This window comes from Odocoileus virginianus, chromosome 33, assembly GCF_023699985.2.
Source record: "Odocoileus virginianus isolate 20LAN1187 ecotype Illinois chromosome 33, Ovbor_1.2, whole genome shotgun sequence".
Classification (NCBI taxonomy): Eukaryota; Metazoa; Chordata; class Mammalia; order Artiodactyla; family Cervidae; genus Odocoileus; species Odocoileus virginianus.
In genome coordinates this window covers 9,916,841-9,939,797 of record NC_069706.1, presented here as the reverse complement: position 1 = coordinate 9,939,797, position 22,957 = coordinate 9,916,841, and the positions used below count along the sequence as shown (strand labels likewise).

The following is a 22,957-nucleotide window of genomic DNA, read 5'->3' as shown; positions in this document are numbered from 1 at the left end:
ATGTCCCCTTCAGTTTCCCAGGCTGTAGAACAAGTGCCGGAAGAGATCCATTTTTTTCCTTCACTGATTCCCGCATTTGGTCATTCCACAAACGCGTGTTGAAGCACCTGCCAGGTGTACCTGCCGGGAAACCCAGCTGTGGACGCCTGGTGAGGTCCTGGCCCTCACAGCTGGGCCATTCCAGTGGGGGGACAGTCAACAGACAAGCAGGTACAAAGTGATAAACTGCAGGGGCCCATAGTGGGGAGAACTCCCTGCTGGGACCGGGGGCGGGGGAAGGAGACGGATGGGTGCGGGCAGGAGCAGGTGGGTGACCAAAGCTGGGGCTCCTGAGACAGCCCAAGGAGTTTGTGCTTCATGCTCAGGTTCCTGGGGATCGCACCACAGGACCTCTAGCTAGGGAGGGGCCTGATCGAATCCGCCCAGGAAACCATCTCTGACCTCCCAGACATCTGCGGTCCTGTCCACTGTGCTGGGCTCTGGATGCAGATGCTCATTATGATAGTTAAATAGCGTTGAGCTCTTACTGTTTGCCAGGGCCATGGTACTCCCTGATACATGTATGTTAAAATATATATGTGTGTGTGTGTTGATGGAAAAAAAAAAAATCACTTTGGGAGCTCCCTGGTGGCCTAGTGGTTAAGATTTGGGCTTTCACTGCCATGGCCCAAGTTCAGTCCCCGGTCCAGGAACTGAGATCCCACAAGCCATTCGATGTGGCCAAAATAAATAAATAAAAACTAAAGCTAAAAAAATCACGTTGGGGACTTCCCCGGTGATCCAGTGGCTAAGACTCTTTGCTCCCAAAGCAGGGGGCCCCAGTTCCATCCCTGGTCAGAGGACTAGATCCCACATGCCACAGCTAAGCCTTGGTGCAGCCAAAAATAAAAATTAAAAAAAAATCACTTTGATCTCAAATGATTCTATGAGATAGGCCTATCATTATCCCCATTTTACAGATGGGGAAACTGAGGCATAGAGAGGCCAAGTGACTTGCACCATGTGATGCAAGTTGGTAGTGAGGGGAGGGGTTGGAGAGAAAGCAGCTGACGTCAGAGACGCTTAGGACTGCGGAGGAAGCACTGGCTGCCAGACTGGGGCGTCTGGCTGGGTGACTGGTGGGTGGTGACTCCCTGAGGATGTGGGGCACCTGAGAGAGGAGCAGCGCTCCTGGGCAGAAGCGCTGGTGAGTGGTGTGGCACCTTCCCTGGTAGGCACTGGTTTATTGAAGTGGAGCACTTGGGTTTCTGGCGCTTCATCAAAGAGGCAGCGCAGGGTGGTTGTCGAGCATATGGGTCCTGAGCTGTGTGACTTTGGACCACTCACTTAACCTCTCTGTCCTTTCGTCTTATCATCGAATTAGGAAACATAATGACAGCTCCTCCCTGAAGGGCGCCCAGGGATGAAAGGAGATGAGCTTTGTCTGGTGCCGGCACCTGGAATGTGCTCAAAATATGTTAACAAGGACGAGAAGGACTCAACCCTGGAGAGGTGAGCAGTACGAGAGAGCCAGTCCAGCAAGGACCTCACTAAGTTGCTGACGATAGTGACAGGTGGGCCAGCCTGGCCCCACCTCCCGGGTACCCCCCGGCCCGGGCTGCCTTTGGGGTAGGTGTCCAGAGGGCATGGACCCTGACGTAGCTAGATGCCACGCTCTGGCGGAGGACGGAGCCGCTGTCTACTCCGGCAGACTCCTCTCCAGGTCTCTTTACTCTGGAGCAGGGCCCAGAGTGACCAAACCTCATGCCTGCCCCAGTCAGGGCTGGTGCCACCGCCTACACAGAAGTGTCAGGTGACGGTCACGTGGGGCCTCATGTTTTTCTGCTGACTGTCTTATTGGGGCAGAGTCATCTGGAAACAGGAAAGTCCTGGTCAGAAACCACGTGATTCTCAAAGGAGGGGGGGGCAGGGATCCAGCTGGGACACCCCAGTTCCTGGGAACTCTTGTGGGGTCCAGGAGCCCCTTCCAAAATTATGTTTTGTATTGAATTTACTTCTGGATTTATTTCTGTTGACTTAAGACCTGATATTTCTTCTAAAAATATTTTTATTATATAAAGATTTTATTTTACTTCCAAATGTCTTAAACACTAATTTGACATCATTATTTCCCAGAGGTATGAACCACAAGAAAAATGGAAAAAGCAGGTACTCTGCCAAAGATAAGCAAAGGGAAACAATTACGCCCTTCGTGGCATATCCATGTCTAGTCAGCCAGTGAATTTTTTTTTTTTCTGGTGTATATCCATGTCTAGTTGGCCAGTGAAAGAAAAAAGTAATTCTAGAAGCATAAGAGAAATGCATGTGTCTTGGTAAAGTCAGAATTTTCTAAGTGGGCACTTCCGACTTAACCAGCAGAAACATAACTAATGTAGTCGCATATGTCTTCTTAATTTTCTTGTAGCTGCACTTTTAAAAAAGTAAAAAGAAGCAGGGGAAATCAGTTTTAGCTCTATTTTATTTAATTCAATATATCCAAAGTATTGACATTTCAACATGTAATCAGTATTTTTAAATATTCCAGAGCTATTTTCCATCCTCTCTCTCCCCCCCCACCTTTTTTTTCTGATACGAAGTCTTCAAAATCAGGTATATATTTTACAGCACATCTCGGATCTGACCAGCCGTATTTCAACCGCTCAGTGCCACAGGCGGCCTGTGGGCATCACATTGGCAATACAGCCTAGACACTGAACTTTCCTTCTAGGGAAAATGTGATTTTCCCCCCTTTATGTGCAGTTACTGAAGACTTGCATTGTGTGTCTGCGTTTTACGCCTCTTTCTTTCTGTATGGCTGCGCTAGGCCTTCGTTGCTCTGTGCAGCCTTCCTCTAGCTGCGGGGAGCCGGGGCTATTCTTAGTCGCTCTGCTCGGGCTTCTCTTTGCAGTGGGTTCTCCTGCTGCAGGGCACAGGCTGTGCAGTGCGGGCTCAGTAGTTGAGGCTCCGTAGTTGCTCCGCAGCATGTAGAATCTTCCAGACCCATGATCAAACCTGTGTCCCCTCTTTTGGCAGGTGGATTCTTATCCACTGTACTACCAGCACCAGGAAAGTCCTTACACTTCTTTTGTCCATTTTCTTCCCTATATAATTTGACGTTGATAAAAGGACTCAATGATAAACATGAGCTTTAAGATGTATCTTTCTTTGCTCAGACTTTGAATGTCTTTGTCTTTCTCAGGTTCATCCTTTTCTCTCTTTTAGAAATCTTTCCCCCAACATTTTATTGTGAAAATATTCGAACATATAGAAAAGTTGAAAGATTGGTGCAGAGAATACCCCATACTGATCACCCAGATAACCTTTTGTTATATCCATCCATTCATCCCTTGATCCATTCATTCCTTCATCCCTTTCTCCATCTCTTCATCTATCTCTCCATCCATTTATAACTCTATATAGCCATTTTTTTGAATAAATTTCAAAATAACTTGCAAACATCCTAACATCGGTCTTCTCAGGTGATGTAATGGTAAAGAATCCACCTGCCAATGCAGGAGACGCAAGAGATGTGGGTTCAATCCCTGGGTCAGGAAGATTCCCTGGAGCAGGAAATGGCAACTTGCCCCAGTATTCTTGCTTGGGAAATTCCATGGACAGAGGAGACTGTTGGGGTATAGCCCATGGGGCCACAGAGAGTCAGACATGACTGATCACATCCACAAACATTCAGAAGAGTCTTTTCCAATGCAACCCCCGCCCCCCCGCCCCGCCAGGTTACAAAAGAAGCCAGCTGTGTCATATATATATGTGACAGTCTTGGGATATGAAAATATTTGTGGCTCTTCTTGGTGATGAAGTCATAGGTCCATGGATGTTGCTACATCAGGAATTGAAGACAGACACTAAATTTCAGTTACAGGCTAGTGAAAACAAAACCGTAATTTTTCTCCTGTCTCAGTCTGTGGGTACTCTGAATTTGAGGACTGCTACTAAGTTCTTATTTCATAAAACCCAAATAAATCCTGCTGTTACCATGTTAAGGCAAACGCTCCCCATGGCAAATTCTTCCTGAGCTCTTGTTATATGCATTGTCTCATTTCATCCTTACAGTACTCTCATAAAGATAAAACTATCTACTTGTAACACTTCCGATACCAAATATGTGAATATTTTTTCCTCCACACCAGCCAGTTCTACAATTCTCTGGACACCAATTGGGTATCCTATAATTTAATTTGATTCTGACACTACTTAACTTGGAGTTGGGTATCAAATCCCACAGTACGGGCTCAGTCCCACAGACTGCTGGGAGTCCTGATCCCACACCCTGGGCAGGGCAAGGTGTTAGGTCAGACAGACAGAAACCAGTCTGTATGCCTGTGTGTCTTTGCATGTGAGGTTTTGTTTGGGGTTGTATGTCTCTCTAAAGAAGGCTGAGTGTCAAAGAATTGATGCTTTCGAACTGTGGTGCTGGAGAAGACTCTTGAGAGTCCCTTGGACTGCAAGGAGATGAAAGCAGTCAATCCTAAAGGAAATCAATCCTGAATATTCGCTAGGAGGACTGATGCTGAAGCTGAAGCTCCAATACTTTGTCCACCTGATGTGAAGAGCCGACTCATTGGAAAATGCCCTGATGCTGGGAAAGATTGAAGGTGGGAGGAGAAGGGGGTGGCAGAGTGTGAGATGGTTGGATGGCATCACCGACTTGATGGACACGAATTTGAGCAAGCTCTGGGAGTCGGTGATGGACAGGGAGACCTGGCATGCTGCAGTGCATGGGGTTGCAAAGAGTCAGACACAACTTAGCAACTGAACAACAACCCTTCGCCTCCTCGGAGCAGTCTCTCAGAGCTGTCTGAACTGCTGTCTGCCGGGCTGCAGTCCTCATTTTGGCCCAAATAAAACTTAACTGGCAACTCTTACATTGTGCATTTAAAAAAGAATCAACGTATTGTAATCAGCAGACATCTGTATGGTCCTTCCCCAGAATGGGTTTCTGAGTGCTTACATGTTCCATGAGTTAGTCTTTCCAATAGCCCTTTGAAGGACATTCCTGGTGGCCCAGTGGTTAAGACTCCATGCTTCCAATGCAGGTACCACGGGTTTAATCCCTGGTTGGACACCAGAGCACCGTGGCCTCCCCCACCGCCCCAAAGAAACAGCCCTTTGCACTGGGAATGAATAGTATCTCAATAATCAGATGAGGAAGCAGATTTAGAGGGGTTGAGTGACTTGCCCGAGGTCGCAGTGGTGGGCTTTGAACCCAGGCTTGGTGTACTTGAGGTCAGCGCCCAGGCTACACCAGCTCCTGTGCTCCCAGTCCCGGGTTCCCCTTGTCCATAAGGATGGATGCCCTCTGGGAACGTGGCATCCTCTTGTGTCCCATCTCAGCATCCGGGAGGGGCGTGCCTGCGCCTCTGCTTGTGTGGTCAGGCACATGTGTGGGGATGTCTGTGGTTCCTGTGTGTGTGTGGAGCAGGGCGTGGAGAGGGATACACAACTGCTATGCGCGTATGCACGTGTGACGTGGGCTGACAGCTGGCTGTGGCGGCCCCATGAGGGTTTATTCTGGCTCCGTCCTTTCCTGTCTAAGAGTGAATCTCCAGGAATGGGATTCTCAGAGACTGCCCTGGGCCTCCCTGCCCTCTAGCCCCAGACCCCAGAGAGCCTTTATTTCCTTCACTGGGGACCCAGGGTGGGAGGGCCGCTGTGGGAATTCCTGCAGAATTCTAGGCATTCAGGCTTTGTGGGGAGGGCGGGGGAGGTGCATGGAAAACTCTGACCCCCAGTGTGGTCACTCGGGTGGGCGGTGGAGGGGGGCCGGACTCTGTGACCTTGAGGGAGCAGAACTGGTGGCCTCATCCCCCAGGCCGGCCCAAGGGACCCCACACGCCTGGATGCTGGGCCAAGAAGGTCCAGAGAGGTGGATGGGGATGTGAGAGGCTCCAGGGGCCACGGGGTCAGGCGTGGCTGTCTGTCCCGAGTGGGACCTCCATGGTGCTGCAACCTCCCTGGCTGTTTCCTCCTCTGTAAATGGGGTTTCCAGCAGGGAGTGAAGCCTGATGGCCCCTTTGTCCCTGCTGATCTCTGAGCCTCCCCACCTCCTCCCCTCCCTGGGCAGGCCATCCTCTTCATCTTTCTCAGCCCCATGGAGTCGGGGCAGCTGATGGCTTATTTTTGCTCTCACTGCACTGCTAGTGGGTTGATAGTAATTCCCCTAAAGATGTGTCCTAACCGTGGCACCTGCGAATGTGACCTTATTTGAAAAGAGGGTCTTTGCAGGTGTCATCAAATTGGAGATCTTGAGATGAGACCATCCTGGATTTAGGATGGGCCCTAAATCCAGTGAACCCATTCCTAGTATTCTTGCCTGAAGAATCTCATGGACAGAGGAGCCTGGTGGGCTACAGCCTGTGGGGTCGCAGAGAGTCGGACACGACTGAAGGGACATAGCATGCACACGCAGGCACTACAGGCTGGGCTCCGGGTGGAGGGGCCCCTAATACGTGATCATGTTTCAGCTACCCTCATCCTGGGAGCTGGGCACCTCTGCAGCTCCAGATGGGTGCCTGAGGCATCCAGGAACCAGGATTCATCCCAGCTGTGCCAGCCCGCAAAGCTCTGGGCTCTCAACCACTGAGCTGTGCCATCACCAGTGAACCCCCATCCCTGCCAGCTGTAGCCGTTGGTGAGTCTCTTCCCTGAAAGCAGGTGGGTGGTCCCGAGGAGGAAGGAAGGGGCTGCCCAGATCCTCTGTGCCAGCCGCTGGGAGCGTTGGTGGCTAGTGACTCACAGCTGTCACCCCCACCCTGTTACCCGCTGCTCCACACACAGCCCAGAGGGACTGACACCACCCCCCTTCTGAGAGCCTCCCCCTCAAAAAGCCGCCTGCACCCAAATCCCCATCTCAGTCTCTGTTTCTAGGGAACCTAACCTAAAATGAGGTTGTGTATGATTTCCCCAACTTAGAATCTTCCCATACTCCCTCAGTCCTTCCAGAAAGAGTCTTGCCCCTTCGGCTCAGCCAGAGGGTCCTCCTCTGCCCCCTGCTGACCTCGCTCCTTGATTCTCAAAAGTGAAAGTGTTAGTCGTTCACACTTTGCGACCCCATGGACTGTAACCTGCCAGGCTCCTCTGTCCTTGGAATTCTCCAGGCAAGAACACTGGAGTGGGTTGCCATGCCCTCCTCCAGGGGATCGTCCCGACCCAGTATTGAACCTGCACCTCTTGTGTCTCCTGCATTGGCAGGCGTGTTCTTTACCAGCTTAGCTGGCCCAGCACTTGGTAAGAAGAGGCAAGAACAGCTTCTTTGGGCACTTTCTATAGAGGCGAGATTTCCAAAGTCCTCTTGTGCATGGCAAGTATCTATTGGGTGTTGATTTGGCTGGGCATTTGGTACAATGTTTTCTTGGTGCTCTAGAAAACTCCAGCTCCCAGGACTCTGAGCTGGAGGTGAAAGGTGCAGTGACACAGTCTTTTCAGAGGAACATGGGAAATCTAGGGAGCCTTAGAGACCTGTGCAGCCACACCAACCTCAAGGCTGCTTAGGGCTGGGATGAGCAATGACTGTCAGGCAGGATAACCTGCTGGAGAAATGAACCAGAGCTTATTTTAGCTATTGAGTCATTACAGAAGAATGAGAAATATTTCCCCTCCCTTCACCCCGCCTCAAGGAGCCTCAAGGTCTTTGCTTTCTAAAGGGCGGTGTTTGCCCTGGACAATCAAAAAGAGAATCAAAAAGCCTTGTTTTTTTTTTTTTTTTTTAAGTCTACTACATAGTCAGGCTTCATCTAGCTGCAGATTACAGACTCTGATTGAAATTAACTTACACTGAAGCAGAACATATTATTTTGTGTCGCTGGAAATTCAGGAGAGCAGCAGCTTCAGGCACGGCTTGATCCAGGGGCTTGGGCAGGTGGTTGGGGATCTCTCTGTGTCTCTTGACCATGCTTGCCTAATTCTTCAGTGGACTGTCTCCATTGACTGGCAAAGATGGTGCATCACAGCCCCAGGGTTTCATCTCACCAGCCTAATGAAGACTTCCTCTTAGGCTGGAGTCTTCTTGGCTCAGCTTAAGTCACATGCTCATTACTGAAGCAAGCACTGTGGCCAGCCTTGCTCAGTACTCAGGAACCTGGGGTGTGGCTAGGAAGGGAAGATTTGGCAGTAAAAGGAAGAGATATTGTGTACACCTGGGGCCTTAGGGGGATGGAACCAGGCTATCCGGGAGAGGCTTGTGGGGACTGTTTGCAGAAACAATCTTCAGAATGGCAAAAGCCTGCCCCTTGGCAAAGGGAATCAGATCTCAATTTCATCAGACTTAGAAAAGCAAACTAATGAGATTTTTCTCACAAGAACTGACTCATACCATTTGGGGGAGTAAATCCTAAATTCTTGTTTATGTAGTCACTAAATTGTGTCTGACTCTGTGACCCCACGGACTGTAGCCCCCCAGGCTCGTCTGTCCGTGAATTCTCCAGGCAAGAATACTGGAGTGTATTGCCATTTCCTTCTCCAGGGGATCTTCCCCACTCAGGGATCGAACCTGCGCCTCCTACCTTGGCAGGCAGATTCTTTACTGCTGAGCCACCAGGGAAGCCTCGAGTCCTAAATTCTGGGACTTTCCTTAATCAGCCCAGTCTCTAGAACTTCTGAGGAAGTGGCTTAGAACATGGGTATGGAGTTGACCCCTGGGCTTGAACCCTGGCTCTGCTACTGATTAGCTGTGTGACCTTGGGTAAATTACTCAACCTCTCTGTGCCTCCGTTTCCTCATCTGAAAAATAAGGACCATGACATTTCCTGCCTCACAGGACATAGTGACGATTAAATGAAGCTCTGAAAGAGTGGGTGATGTGCCCATATTTCGGACTCCAGTTTGTACCAGCTCGAATGACCCCAAGTTCTGCACTCTACTGTCTCCAGTGCTTGAACGTAGCAGAAGCCTGTTGACTGTTTGTTGAATGAATGAATGAAAGGTTTAAAGGAAAGGTTTCTTTCTTTCTGCTCAGAGCTCTGTCATTGGGTTCCTTCAGCACACAACACAGGGCACTTGGGCCTCCCAAGAGGCCTTAGACTTGGTTCCTCCAAAAGCAGACTCTGAAGCAAGGATTTGGATGAAAGTACAGGCATCTCTCAGCAATATTGTGGGTTTGGTTTCAGATCAAATGGCAATAAAGCAAACACCACAATAAAGCAAGGACTCTTGAGAGTTCCTTGGGCTGCAAGAGATCAAATCAGTCCATCCTGAAGGAAATCAGTCCTGAATATTCATTGGAAGGACTGATGCTGAAACTGAAACTCCAATCCTTTGGCCACCTGATGCGAAGAACTGACTCATTAGAAAAGACCCTGATACTGGGAAAGATTGAAGGCAGGAGGAGAAGGGGACGACAGAAGATGAGATGGTTGGATGGCATCACTGACTCAATGGACACGAGTTTGAGCAAGCTCCGGGAGTTGGTGATGGACAGGGAGGCCTGGCATGCTGCAGTCCATGGGGCTACAAAGAGCTGGACACGACTGAGCGACTGAACTGAACTCTGAATTTTAAAATTTCCCAGTGTATTTCAAAGTTATGTTTACATCATACTGTAGTCTATTAAGTGTGCATTAAAATAGCATTATGTTAAAAAAAACAATATAGATACCTTAGTTTTAAAATAGTTACTGCTGAAAGATGCTAACCATCTTCTGAGTCTTCAGTTGGTCATAGTAGTAACATCAAAGATCACTGATCACAGGTCACCATTAACAAATATCATGAAAAAGTGTGAAATATGGCAAGAAGTCCCAAAATGTGACACAGAGACTCTGAGGGAGTGAATGCCACTGGCAAAATGGTGCCAATAAATTTGCTTGATGTAAACCTTTGTTAAAAACAGCAAAACCCTGCAATCTCTGTGAATCACAATGAAGAAAAACACAATACACTGAGGTGGTGGTGTTGGTTAGTCCCTGTGTCATGTCTAGATTCTTTGTGACCCCATGGACTGTAGCTCACTGGGCTCCTCTGTCTGTGGGATGTCCCAGGCAAGAATACTGGAGTGTGTTGCCATTTCCTTCTCCAGGGGATCTTCTCGATCCAGGAACTGAACCCTGCACTGGTAGGCGGCTTCTTCACTGCTGAGTCCCCAGGGAAGCCCCTATTGTGCCTGTGCTTCTGCATAAGTCATCCCAGGAGACATCGTCATTGTATACGACCACACTGACTTTCAGAGGGCCTCATCTGCCAATCTGTTTCACACGCTCCTTTTGGCTAATTTTAACCTGGAACCCATCACTTCATGACAAATAGATGGGAAAAAAATGGAAACAGTGACAGACTTTATTTTCTTGGGCTCCAAAATCACTGCAGATGGTGACTGCAGCCATGAAATGAAAAGATGCTTGTTCCTTGGAAGAAAAGCTATGACCAACCTAGACAGCGTATTAAAAAGCAGAGACATCACTTTGTCAACAAAGGTCTGTATAGTTAAAGCTATGGGTTTCCCAGTAGTTATGTACAGATGTGAAAGCTGGACCAAAAAGAAGGCCGAGAGCCAAAGAATTGATGCTTTTGAACTGCAGTGCTGGAGAAGACTCTTCACGATCCCCTGGACAGCAAGGATATCAAACCAGTCAATCCTAAAGGAAATCAACCCTGATTATTCACTGGAAGGATTGATGCTGAAGCTGAAGCTCCAATACTTCAGCCACCTGATGCGAAGAGCTGACTCATTGGAAAAGGCCTTGATGCTGGGAAAGATTGAGGGCAGGAGGAGAAGGGGACAACAGAGGATGAAATGGTTAGATGGCATCGCTGAGATGGTGAAGGGAAGCCTGGCGTGCTGCAGTCCATGTGGTCGCCAAGAGTCAGACACAACTGAGCAACTGAACAACAAATCTGGAATCATATAGAGAAGGGATTCTGGGAAACAGTTCCCAGATTAAATGCATGCATGTGTGTGTGTGCTTGCGTGTGAGCATGTTCAGTCATGTCTGATTCTTTGTGACCCCACAGACTGCAGCCTACCAGGCTCCTCTGTACATGGAATTTTCCAGGTAAGAATACCAGAGTGGGTTGCCATTTTTTCCTCTAGGCAGCTTAAATGAGCTGACAGCAAAGTTTGCTCCATCTGTCTGACCTACCTCCCCAGGTCCTCCAAAGCTGGGCAGCCGGGGCATCTTGGTTTCCTTCACGTGACTCCTTATCCTCCCAAAGAACCTCCTCTTCCAAAAGAATATAAGTGTCAGCCTCAAAATTCACAGCGTCACTTCTGCTATGTTCTGCTGGTCAGAGCAAGTCACAAGGCCAGCCCAGATTTGAGGGGTGAGGAAATAGATTCCACCTCTTGATGGTAAGACTTGCAACATACTGTGGTTCTGTTTTTCTTTTCAACCTGTGTTTTCAGTTGTGAGACACTAAACTGCCATTGTTGAAAATGTACTATGATAAAAATATAAATGCACAACGATGCTGAATGTAAATGGGGCACCCCAGAAATGTGTTGTGTGCAACCTGTGCAACTGTCCCTAGAGCCCTGCTGGTGCCACAGGATTCACCTATTTTTCTCCCCTTGCTGTGGCTGGCATCTCTTATTTTATTTTTTAGTATTTATTTATTCGGCTGTGCTGGGAGTTGCAGCAGGAAGGATCTTCGAGTTTCTTTGCGGCATGTAGGATCTTTCCATTGCAACATGCAAACTCTTAGTTGGGACATGTCAAATCTAGTTCCCTGACCAGGGATTGAACCTGGCTGGGCCTTGTGCATTGAGAGGACAGAGTCTTAGCCATTGGACCAACAGGGAAATCCCATGACTTGTTATTTTTGAATGCCCACTGTCTACCCATTCAAAATAGGCACAGTAACTACCCCTGTTCCTACCTGTATTTTAATGGACTGACCCTCTCAAACTCCCAATGTGGCCTGTGCTTATGAACTCTCTTACCCTAGCCATAGTGACTGGCATGTGACCCAATGAGCTGGACCCATGAGATTCAGTCATAGGACTTTTGCTGAAATTCTTGGGAAACTCTGTCCAGCAGGGTTGCTTGGCAACTGGAAGCTTGGAACTGCTGGGGACCATCTTTGCAATCATAAGAGAAAGGCCTGACTAAGAAGGAAACAGTGACAGCGGACAGTAGAGCCAAGAGATGGAGAGAGAGAGAGAGAGAGAAAGAGAGTCTTATGACAGCATTGGAACTCCTGGATCCAGCCATGCCTGAAGCCCTTCCCACGGTCATTCCAATCATGTAAAGCCTCTTTGATGTAGGTTTCTACATCTCTAACCAAGAGATATTGTAATTCAACAATACTATACAGCTTATTTGGATCATGATGAGGATTAAATATGCTATGTTATATGAAATATGGGGCTCCTAGGGGGCCCATTAGAGGTCTGCTTTCAGGAATGTTTCTTCCCCTCTCCCTGACGGGACATAGTTCCAACTTAAAATCTACTAAAAGTATTAAACAATTTATAACAGGCGTGGATGGCTTTCGCTGGTTGTAGAACAATAAACACATAGAACCCAAATTTTACATCACCCGCCTGTACTCTTGACACCCTGTATTCTTAATTTAAATTCTGAGAAGGCAGGCGAAAAGCGATGGCTTTAAATAAACCATGCGAAATGGGGCAAAAACAATCTCGAGAGACACCCGTTTTGTTTTCTCTGCAAGAGGAAAGAGGCGGGGGCGGGGGCGGGGCGGGGGTGCAGGGAGATGGAAATCTATAAAGACGGCCTCCTCCGTCTGCACGGAATTAAAAAGAAGTTCACAAGTGTGGGGGTCTAGACTTGGCTCTCTCAGGACTGCCTTCTCCTGGGGGCACTCCAGCACGCCCCCACCCCGCTCCCCAAGTTTGTTTTTCCTGGGCCTCAGCTTAGATGTCCGGCAGGCGGAATGATCCTGGAACCGCACCCCACCCTGGCGAGCTCGGGGAGGCCGCGGGCGGCTCTGGGTCTGCGTGTTTAGAAAAGCATTCGGGCTGATTGTTTATTCTGAGTCTACTGCCGGCCCGCGGGCGGCAACGCAGAGCCTTCCAGATGCTTCCAGCTGGGGTCTTGTAAACAGGCTTTACTCTCCGGCTCACTGAGGACCTCCTCCGCTGGTCCCCACCCACCCAGGCCACCAAAGCAGGTTGCCAAGAAGCCCCTGTGACCAAGGCCCCCGGCCGCTCACAGCTTTCGGTGCCCTCCGCCCGCCACCAACAGCTCTGACCCGGCCAGTCGAGGGTCAGGGCCGGCTCGCAGACATGTTGCGTTTTGTTCTGTTTTACTTTGTTCTGCATTGTTTTAATTTGAGCTGGCTATGAAAACTCGGAAGGTTTCACAGGAAAGTCTGGATCCTGGTTTCTCTTTCGGGAAAAAAAAAAAAAAAGGCAATGTCTAGTGATACAGGGTCTGCCTTCCTATCCAGCAAACACTGGCTGCAGCGAAGGAACAGCCAGTCCCTGACGTGGTCCCTTATCTTAATTTAGATTGCTCCAGAAGCAGGCTCTGAGGCCAGGATCTGAGTGCAAAGAGTTTATTAGGGAGGGGATCCTGGGAAGGGCTGGGGGGAAACAGGGCAGGGGTGGGAAGGAGGTAGCTCAGGATGTTGGCTGTGGGTAGCTGGGGCTCAGTCCCTCTGGGTACATCTGGGAGTTAAAACTGTCTCCCAAGAGGCCAGGGAACTGGGGTGTCTCCTGCCAGCACCTGTCCTTGCTAGAAGACTGCGCCTGGGGTATTAGCTCCCTGGCACTGCCAGTTGGACCAAGAGAAAAGCCTAGTTAGAAAGTCAGGGATGGGACTTTTCTGTTGATCCAGTGGGTAAGAATCCGCCTGCCAATTCAGGGGACATGGTTCAATCCCTGGTCTGGGAAGATTCCACATGTGCTGGGACAACTAAGCTCTCGAGCCTCAACTACTGAAGCCCGCATGCCCTAGAACCCAGTGGTCTGCACCAAGAGAGCCACCACAATGAGAAGCCAGCACACTGCAACTAGAGAGCAGCCCCCCTCGCTGCAACTAGAGAAAGCCCGCAGGCAGCAGTGAGCACCCAATGCAACCAAAAATAAATAACTAAATGATTTAAAAAACCACTCAAACCCACGGATTCTCCCACTTCAATTGGGTGTCCAGTAATTCAATTCTTCTTCTTCTTCTTCTTTTTACTATTTATTTATTTGACTGCCCAGGGTCTTCACTGGTGCGTTCAGCCTTTCTCTAGTTTCAGCAGCCAAAAATAAATGAATAGATTTTAAAAAAGAAAGGCCCGGATGGAGAAGCACTGTATGCACTAATGGCAATGCCCCATAGCACCCTTTAGACGGCCCTGCCCTCCTGCTTGCCACAGGCCCTCTGCTGTCTGTCTCGATCTGCCTGACAGGAGGCTGTCATGCTTGTGCCAACTTAAAAAAATACACAATGTGAGAGTTGCAAGTTAAGTTTTAGTTGGGGACAAAATGAGGACTATAGCCAGGGAGACAGCATCTCAGATAAGCTCTGAGAAACTGCTTCAAAGAGGCAGGGGGAGGGACAGTATGGATGTGATGTTGGTGAAGGAGGAGTACATGCAATGAAGCAATTATTTTTGCAGAACAAGCAGCAGTCATCATCGTGAAGCATTTTAGTGCTTTTCTAGTTAGGAGGCGATATAAGAATTGGGCTCATAAAATCAGTTCCTGAAAATACCAAACTAAATATCTAACTAAGACATCTAACTGTCCTGCCAGTTTTCCCCTGAGTACAGAGTGCCTCATTTCTGCTCCCCACCTTGAACTCCTTTCAGAGGGTGTTGAGAATCAGTAGCCGCAGTAGCTCATGATTTAATCACTGTAGACATAGACGGCAAGTGCCAATTTGTAGTTGACTCTCATACTGCTGATTTTTTTTCCTTTTTCTTTTTATTACACACTACAAAATACTCTGCATGCTACACGATATGCTGCATAATCTTCTAGCAGGGATAGAAGAGCATGACTGAGTTGTTTTTCATCAATCAGGAAAACATTTCCTTAATCAATGTTCTCCAAACCCTTTGACACATAGTCACGGTTTACTCCAGAGACGGGCCTGTCTCTTTCCATCAAATACCACTGATATGAGTAATGGGCAACCCTTTTTTCCTTGCCCCCCATTACTGAACCTGTGGATGCTCACGGTGGCCATCCCCCTGGGATGAACAAGCCCATGCCCATGCAGGCGATCCCGGGGAGAACCTCAAACCACATCGCGATGCCGTTCCCCTCTTTTTTTTTTTTAACTCTATTTTTTAAAATGTATTTATTTTTAAATTGAAAGATAATAGCTTTACAGAATTGTATTGGTTTCTGCCAAACATCAACACGAATCAGCATAATGGCTTAGCTGCTAAGTTGTGTCCGACTCTTTGCGACCCCATGGGCTGAAGCCTGCCAGGTTCCTCTCTCTGTGGGATTCTCCAGGCAAGAATACTGGGGTGGGTTGCCATTTCTTTCTCCAGGGATCTTCCTGACCCAGGAATTGAACCCCAGGCTCCTGCATTGTAGACAGATTCTTCTACCGACTGAGCTATGAGAGAAGCCACTACCTATAGAATCAGCCAAAGGTACATATATATATCCCCTAGCTCTTGAACCTCCCTCCCAACTCCCTCCCCATCCCACCCCTCTAGGTTGTTACAGAGCCCCAGTTTGAGGTTCGAGTCATACAGCGAATTCCCGTTGGCTATCTATTTTACAGATGGTATTTTAAACTTCTGTGTTACTCTCTCCATACATCCCACCCTGTCCTTCCTCTTGCCATCCCCCACTCTGCCCCCACCATGTCCAGAAGTCTGTTCTCTATGTCTGTGTCTCCACTGCTGCCCTGCAAATAATTTCATCAGTACCATCTTTCTAGATGCCACATATATGCCTTAGTGTGCATTATTTGATTTCTCTTTCTGACTTACTTCACTCTGTATAATAGGCTCTAGGTTCATCCACCTCATTAGAACTGACTCAAATGTGTTCCTTTTCATGGCTGAATAATATTCTGTGGTTTATATATGGCTTCACTGGTAGCTCAGCTGGTGAAGAATCTGCCCGTTTGCAGGAGACCCCGGTTTGATTCCTGGGTCGGGAAGATCCCCTGGAGCAGGGACAGGCTACCCACTCCACTATTCTGGCCTGGACAATTCCATGGACGGAGGAGCCTGGAGTCTACTGGGTCTCTTAAGAGTTGGATGTGACTGAGTAACTTTCACTTTCACATTCATATATGTACCACATCTTCTTTATCCATTCATTTGTCGATGGACATCTAGGTTACTTCCATGTTCTAGTTATTGTAAATAGTGCTGCAATGAACATTGGGGTATGTGTATCTTTTTCAATTTTGGTTTCCTCATATATGCCTAGTGTGGAATTGTTGGGTCATATGGTGGTTTTATTCCTAGATTTTTAAGGAATCTCTATACCATCTTCCATAGTGGCTGTATCAATTTACATTCCCACCAACAGTGCAAGAGGATTCCATTTTCTCCAAACCCTCTCCAACATTTACTGTTTGTAGACTTTTTGATGATGGCCATTCTGACTGGTGTAAGATGATATCTCATTGTAGTTTTGATTTGCATTTTTCTAATCATGAGCGATGCTGAGCATCTTTTCATGTGTTTGTTAGCCATCTGTATGTCTTCTTTGGAGAAATGTCTGTTTAGGTCTTTTCCCCACTTTTTGATTGGGTTGCTTGTTTTTCTGGTATTGACTTGTATGAGCTGCTTGTGTATTTTGGAAATTAACCCTTTGTCAGTTGCTTCATTTGCTATTATTTTCTCCCATTCTGAGGGTTGTCATTTCACCTTGTTTTGATTTTCTTAGAGACGAGAAATGTCCCTCTGCCTAAATCACCTTCAAAAATAGGAGAGTAAAATATTAGCTAAGAATGCCCCATGTTTATAATTACAGTCTGCTCACTTCTCCTGTTTCTGCGAATGGCCTGGTCCCTGATGGCTGTGTTGGCAACCTTGCACCCACAGAGCAAAGTCCTGTCATTCATGTGATGAGCAGAGCCCTTGGAGCATTGGCTTTCACCTGGTAACATCTTAGAACTCCTTCCTCTGAGCCCAGAGTGGTGGCCGGCTCTCAGCCCACATCCTCTCACCCATCCTCACGGGGTGCCCTGGGGGGCCCCCCCAGAAGTACCCCATCTCTCAGGAAGCAAAGTTATTTTTTGCTTTACTACCCATGTTTACTACCAGCAACAAAGTTATCTTGCTGTCAGCCCATCCATGCAATAAAGCCCAGAGGAACCCCTCAAACACACTGATTCTCCCATTTCAATTGAGTGTCCTGCAATTCTTTTTTTTTTTTAAATATTTATTTATTTGGCTGCACAGTGTCTTCTTTGGGGCACGCAGGCTTTCTCTAGTTTCAGTGATCGGGGCTACTCTCGAGTTGCAGGGCACAGGCTTCTCTTTGTGCTGGCTTCTCTGGTTGTGGAGCATGGGCTCTAGGTGTGTGGGCTTCAGTACTTGCAGGGTCCAGGCTCCGTAGCTGTGGCACACGGGCTTAGTTGCGATCTTCCTGGACCAGGGATCCGACTTCTGTCCCCTGTGTTGGCAGGCGGATGGTTAACCACCAGGCAGGCGGATCCTTTACCACCAGGAAGTCCCAGCAGTTCAGTTCTGACACTAACTAGGGCCACTAATTAGACGCCACAACTAGAATTAGACCCCACAGGTTCAGGGCTCAGTCCCACAAGACAGCCCCCGCTTCAGACCCCAGTCATAAAAGAGGTCCCCAGGTTACCTGCGCTTCTGTCCCACCACCTGGAGATTTGAGGGTTCTCACAATGTCTCCCATTCAGTTTGGTTATTTGCTAGAAGGGCTCGCAGAGTGCAGGAAAGAGCTGTCCTTACTATTACGTATTACCGTTTGTCATAAGGAGACAGGTGAACCGCCAGATGAAGATGATGTGAGACACAGGGTCTGAAGTGTCCTGAGCACAGGGTCGTCTGACCCCTTGGAGCTGGGGGTGTGCCACGCTCCTGGCACATGATGTGTTTACCAACCCAGAAGTCCCCGGGACCCCATTATTTAGGTTATTTTTTAAATTGAGGTTTGATTACACAGGCCCAAGTGATTAAATTGTCAGTCGCTGGTGACTGAACTCAGTCTTCAGCCTTTTTTCCCAGTAGATGGGACTGAAAGTTCCCACTCTCAAGGCACTTGGCTGTTTTTTCTGGCTACCAGCTCCCCTCCTGAAGCTTTTTAGCCCCAGTCCCTGAGCTCCCATTAGCAAACAAAAGACACTCTTATCACTCAGGAAATTCCAAGGATTTTAGGGGCTCTGTGCCAGGAATGGGGCAAAGACCAAATAGATATATTTGGTATCTATAAAATATATATACACATATATTTTTTAAATTATACCACACACACACACACACACACACACACACACACACACACAAAATCTCTTTACTTTTCGACTGAGTTGCTGCCCAGACCATTCAGACGGAGGGCAGAATGGGGATCCCAGAGTTGCTTCTCTTTCTGGGATCCCTGTTCCTTCCTTCTCCCAGCATACACGTTTATCGAGCATCCACTTTGTGCCAGGGCTGAGCTACCGAGGCGGAGGTGGGGGTTGTGCCTGGCCCCAACTGGTACCGCTCTATGAGGTCCTGGAAGCCAAGCATCCACTGGCATAAAGTGGCCACTGAAGTCCCTGCTGTATGTCTAGACTAGGGAACTCCATAGAGATTAATGGCCAGGTCAGTGTTGGCCAAGCGCTGGGGAGACAGGGGAGTGACTGCGAATTGGTTGTTGACTAAAACTAAAACAGTCGGTTTCTGTGTTTTGTTTTGTTTTTAACCAGTAAATGGGTTTATTGAGGAATAGCAGAGTATTGCAATTCAGGACAAGCATGTTACAGCTTGTAACCTATAACCAAAACTATAACCAAGTCCAGAGACACAAAGACAGGACCATTATTTATAGAAGAGAAAGGAGAGTTGGGGGGGGGGTTATTATAAACAAAGAGCTCATTGGAGGAAGCTGGGAGTTCTAAGTGTAGTGCCTTTTCATTGGCTGAGTTGTTACAGCCTCTCATTGGCTGGGCAGTTGCTGGGCGAGGAGAAAATCTTCCTTCTTCCTCCTGGGCTAGTAAAGTAATAACTTTCTTCCTGTTGGAGTTGCAAGGTACATCTCTTCCTGTTTGGAGTCTGCAGACAGCAAGGTATGAGAGGGTGTGAGAGCTCCCCCTTCTTGCCTTCCTGAATCCAACTTAAAGAAGGTTTCATCTATTCATCAGGGTACTTGGGCTGATAGAAATGTCCCAGAACTAGGTGGTGGTGATGGTCGCACAACACTGTGAATGTACTAAATGCCAGTGAATTGTCTGGTTTAAAATGGTTGATTTTATGATACGTGAATTTTACTGCAATTTAAAACAATAAAATGAATGAACTTATTATGAATAGTGTATATTTTAACCCAGTCTATCCAAAATGTTATTTGCTTATTTATTAGAAAGATTTATTTCACTTATTTATTTGGACTGCGCTAGGATTTTGGTGCTATGCACAGGCTCTCTCTAGTTGTGGTGAGCAGGAGCTACTCATTGTGGCGGCTTCTCTAGTTGCAGCGCGAGGGCTCAGTGTTATGGCCCTCAGGCTTAGTTGCTTCCACAGCATGTGGAATTTTCCCAGACCAGGAATCGAACCCATGTCCCCTGCATTGGTAGACAGATTCTTAACCACTAAACCACCAGGGAAGCCCCCTAAAATGTTACTATTAGAACATGTAATTGATATAAGAAGTTATAAATGAGATATTTTATATTCCTTTTTTCATGTAAAGTCTTTGGATTCTGGCATGTGTTGGGCACTGCACCACGGCTCCATTTGGACTGGCCACATTTCAAATTTTAGCAGCCAAGTGGGGTTGGCTACTCCCTCGTCAGACAGTGAGGCTGTAGAAGGAAGCCAGGCTTCAGAGGAGCCACCAGAAAGTAAACTTCTCACTGCAAAGCCCCTCCCTTTGTGTGTGTGATTTGCTCATGGAGCCTCTGGAGTCTTGTCTGCTCTGGTCAGTCCTCCCTCCCAGAGATGGGGAGAGTGGAGGGGGCTGAATGGAGCCCCTTCCCCCAAAGAGATCTCTACCCAGAACCTGTGAATGGGATCTTTGCAGATGTAATTAAGACCCTTGAGGGAATTCCCTGGGGGTCCAGTGGTTAGGACTTGGTGCTTTCACTGCGGTGACCTGGGTTCCATCTCTCATCAGGAAACTAAGATCCTGCAAGCTGTGTGCTTAAAAAGAAAAAGAAAAAAAATAGTTAAAAAAAAAAAAGAAAGACTCTAGAGAGCATCCTGGATTATACAGGTGGGGGCCCCAAATCCAATGACGAGCATCCTTGTAAGAGGAAGAGAGGATGCAGATACAAGGATGATGGAGGCTGAGATTAGAGAGATGCAGCCACAAGCCAAGAACACTCCAGGACTGCCAGGTAAGGAGGAAAAAGTTTTTCTCAACCCTCTTAAGGTCCCTGGCTGGGTCTGGAAGTTGAACTGACAAAGATGAACAGGAGAGAAGGAAACACCTTTGACTGAATTTTCTCTTGTACAGAGGAGTCTTCACAAGAGAATACTGATCAGAAGTGATCAAAACAGGAAGATTTTGTACCTTTGAGACAAAGAAACAAGTGTGAAGAACGGGGAAGACAAAGGGGTTTGGGTTTGGGGTGGGAAGCGGAGAAATAACAAGGGAAAAGGTGAGATGAACAAACCTTGTTCAGATTTCTTGACCCCCAGTTCCCTGCCCCTGGTAATAAGAAAGTCCCCCTTCCTCCTGGTACTGGGAGGCCACCTCTCCGATGGGAATTTTATTCTCCTGTTTCAGGGAAGAAGGACAAGTTCAGGGTGATCTTCCTGCTTCTGCTTGAGGTATTTAGCATGCTGGGGTGCAGTATTTTGGGGTAGAGTGTCCTGAGCTGCATCAGTTGGAAGCCCCCAGAAGCTGGGAGAGGGGCAGGGAGAAGGTTCTCCCCCACACTGAGCCTCTAGAAGGGACCAACCCTGCCAGCACTTTGATTTCAGACTTCTGGGCTCCAAGACTCAGAGAGAATAAATAAATGTCCAATTTTTAAAAAATATATTTATTTATTTTTGGCTGCACTGGGTCTTCGTTGCTGCGTGTGGGCTTTCCCTAGTTGCAGCAAGCGGGGGCTACTCTGGAGAGGTGGCGTGTGGGCCTCTCACTGCGGCGGCTTTTCTTGTTGGGAGTGTGGGCTCTAGAGCGAGTGGGCATCAGTCTTGGTGGCACGTGGGCTTAGTTGTCCTGAGGCATGTTGGGTCCTCCTGGGCCAGGGATCGAACTTGTGTCCCCTGCATCGCAAGGTGCATTCTTAACCACTGGACCACCAGGGAAGCCCCAATCTTTTTTTTCCCCAAAGCCACTCAGTTTGTGCTAACTGCTATGGCCACTCCAGGGAAGAAAAAGTGAGAGACAACTGTGTTCACGTTCCAAACAGCATCCCCCCTGCTCCTTCCTAGGGTCAGTTCGAGCCTGGGCTTCAAATCCTGAGATCTGGGTTCAAACCCTGAACCTTGGAACCTAGGACATCTTCCTGAACCGTCATAAGCCTCAACCGCCCCATCTGTACAATGGAGATAAGGGTGCCCCCTGTTTTCTAGGAGTGTCATGGGAATGAGCGAGATGTGCAGGTAAATGCAGACCCCAGGGTCTGGCAGGGAGTGAAGGGACCCCCCAGAGCAGCAATGTTCATCACTGCGTTGTTCCCATCTTATTGTTCAGTCGCTCAGTTGTGTCTGACTCTTTATGACCCCTTGGGCTGCAGCACACCAGGCTCCCCTGTCCTTCACCATCTCCCAGAGTTTGCTGAAACTCATGTCCATTGAGTTGATGATGCCAAACCAACCGTCTCATCAATCGCCCCCTTCTCCTCCTGCTGTCAGTCTTTCCCAGCATCAGAGTCTTAGAGATGAAGAAACTGAGGTTTAGCAAGTGAAGTGGCTTTGCTTAGTCATCGGGCAGCAGGAGTCAGGAAAAGGCTGGCTCTCTTGAATCTGAATCCTGCTTTCTAGAATGTTCTCTGTTCAGCTGTTCCTGTAGCTCCCCATTCCCCACCCCATGCTCCAGTTCCACCAGCCAGAGCTGCCCAGGGTTACCTGTCTGCTCAGTCAGTCCATGTGCCACACCTTCCATCTCACTGTTTCTGTAAGACAGTGTCCTTCCTGCTCCTCCCTGCAGTGAACTCTGGCTTCAACCAGTGCCACTTCCTCCAGGAAGCCTTCCCTGACTGCCTGCTCCCTCTGGGGGCTCTCGCAGGAGTCCATCCTTGCTGAATCAGCAGGGTCCCTGCCCTCCAGGAGTTGGCAATTGGAGGGGAGAATGTTACTCTGCCTTTGCAGTGTGTGCATGCATGCTTAGTCATGTCTGACTCTTTGTGACTCCACAAGTCTAAATAGGCAGGACAATAGGGTCTGACCCCTCAAACCCAATTGTGACCAAATTACTCAGGAGAAAGCAGCCCTGGGGACCTGCATCTGGCTGCATTGCGAGTTTCCCTGGTGACAGAGCACCTCTGGCTTCTGCCCCTGTGAGCACCTTTCCTCTTTCCACCCCACAAGGATCAGAAGTGGGAACAAAAACTAGAATCAAGAATTCGGTTGGGGATTTCCCTGGTGGCCCAGTGGCTAAGACTCTGCACTCCCAATGCAGAGGGCCTGGGTTCGATCCCTGGTCAGGGAACCCACATGCTGCAACTAAGACCTGATGCAGCCAAATAAATAAATAAATAAAAATATTAAAAATAAAAAAGAACTTGGTTGACTGGCCCTCTCGTGGGAAGAAGGCATCTCTGCCCTACTTATGCCACCACACAGGGCAGCTTTTGCAAGGACCAAGTGCCCCTCTGCCTCTCCAGGGAACAGGATCCTGGGATGATGGAGAGGGACTCTCGAAAGTCTCTGGGAGCCACAGGGAGCCTCCCAAATGGTGTCCAATGACCTGTGGGCTAGGAAGGTGGAAGTGAAAGTGTTAGTTGCTCTCATGTCTGACTCTTTGTGA

The 22,957-nt window shown here is 48.3% G+C and overlaps 1 long non-coding RNA gene, 1 other non-coding gene and 1 pseudogene across 3 annotated transcripts; 2 read left to right on the top strand and 1 right to left on the bottom strand.

Moving 5' to 3' along the window:
* The first annotated feature begins 1,398 nt into the window (after positions 1-1,398).
* LOC139032785 (uncharacterized) lies at positions 1,399-12,569 on the top strand. Of its 2 annotated transcripts, none has more exons than XR_011485388.1 (2): positions 1,399-11,278; positions 11,967-12,569. It is a non-coding gene; the product is annotated as an uncharacterized lncRNA (long non-coding RNA). The 2 variants fall into 2 exon arrangements; XR_011485387.1 differs by having other exon boundaries at positions 11,964-12,569.
* A 2,277-nt stretch (positions 12,570-14,846) lies between these two features.
* LOC110123731 (NADH dehydrogenase [ubiquinone] 1 alpha subcomplex subunit 1 pseudogene) lies at positions 14,847-15,136 on the bottom strand (annotated as a pseudogene).
* Positions 15,137-22,566: 7,430 nt separating this feature from the next.
* Positions 22,567-22,639, top strand: TRNAG-CCC (transfer RNA glycine (anticodon CCC)). Its single transcript has one exon. It is a non-coding gene; the product is annotated as a tRNA-Gly (tRNA).
* Positions 22,640-22,957: the final 318 nt, after the last annotated feature.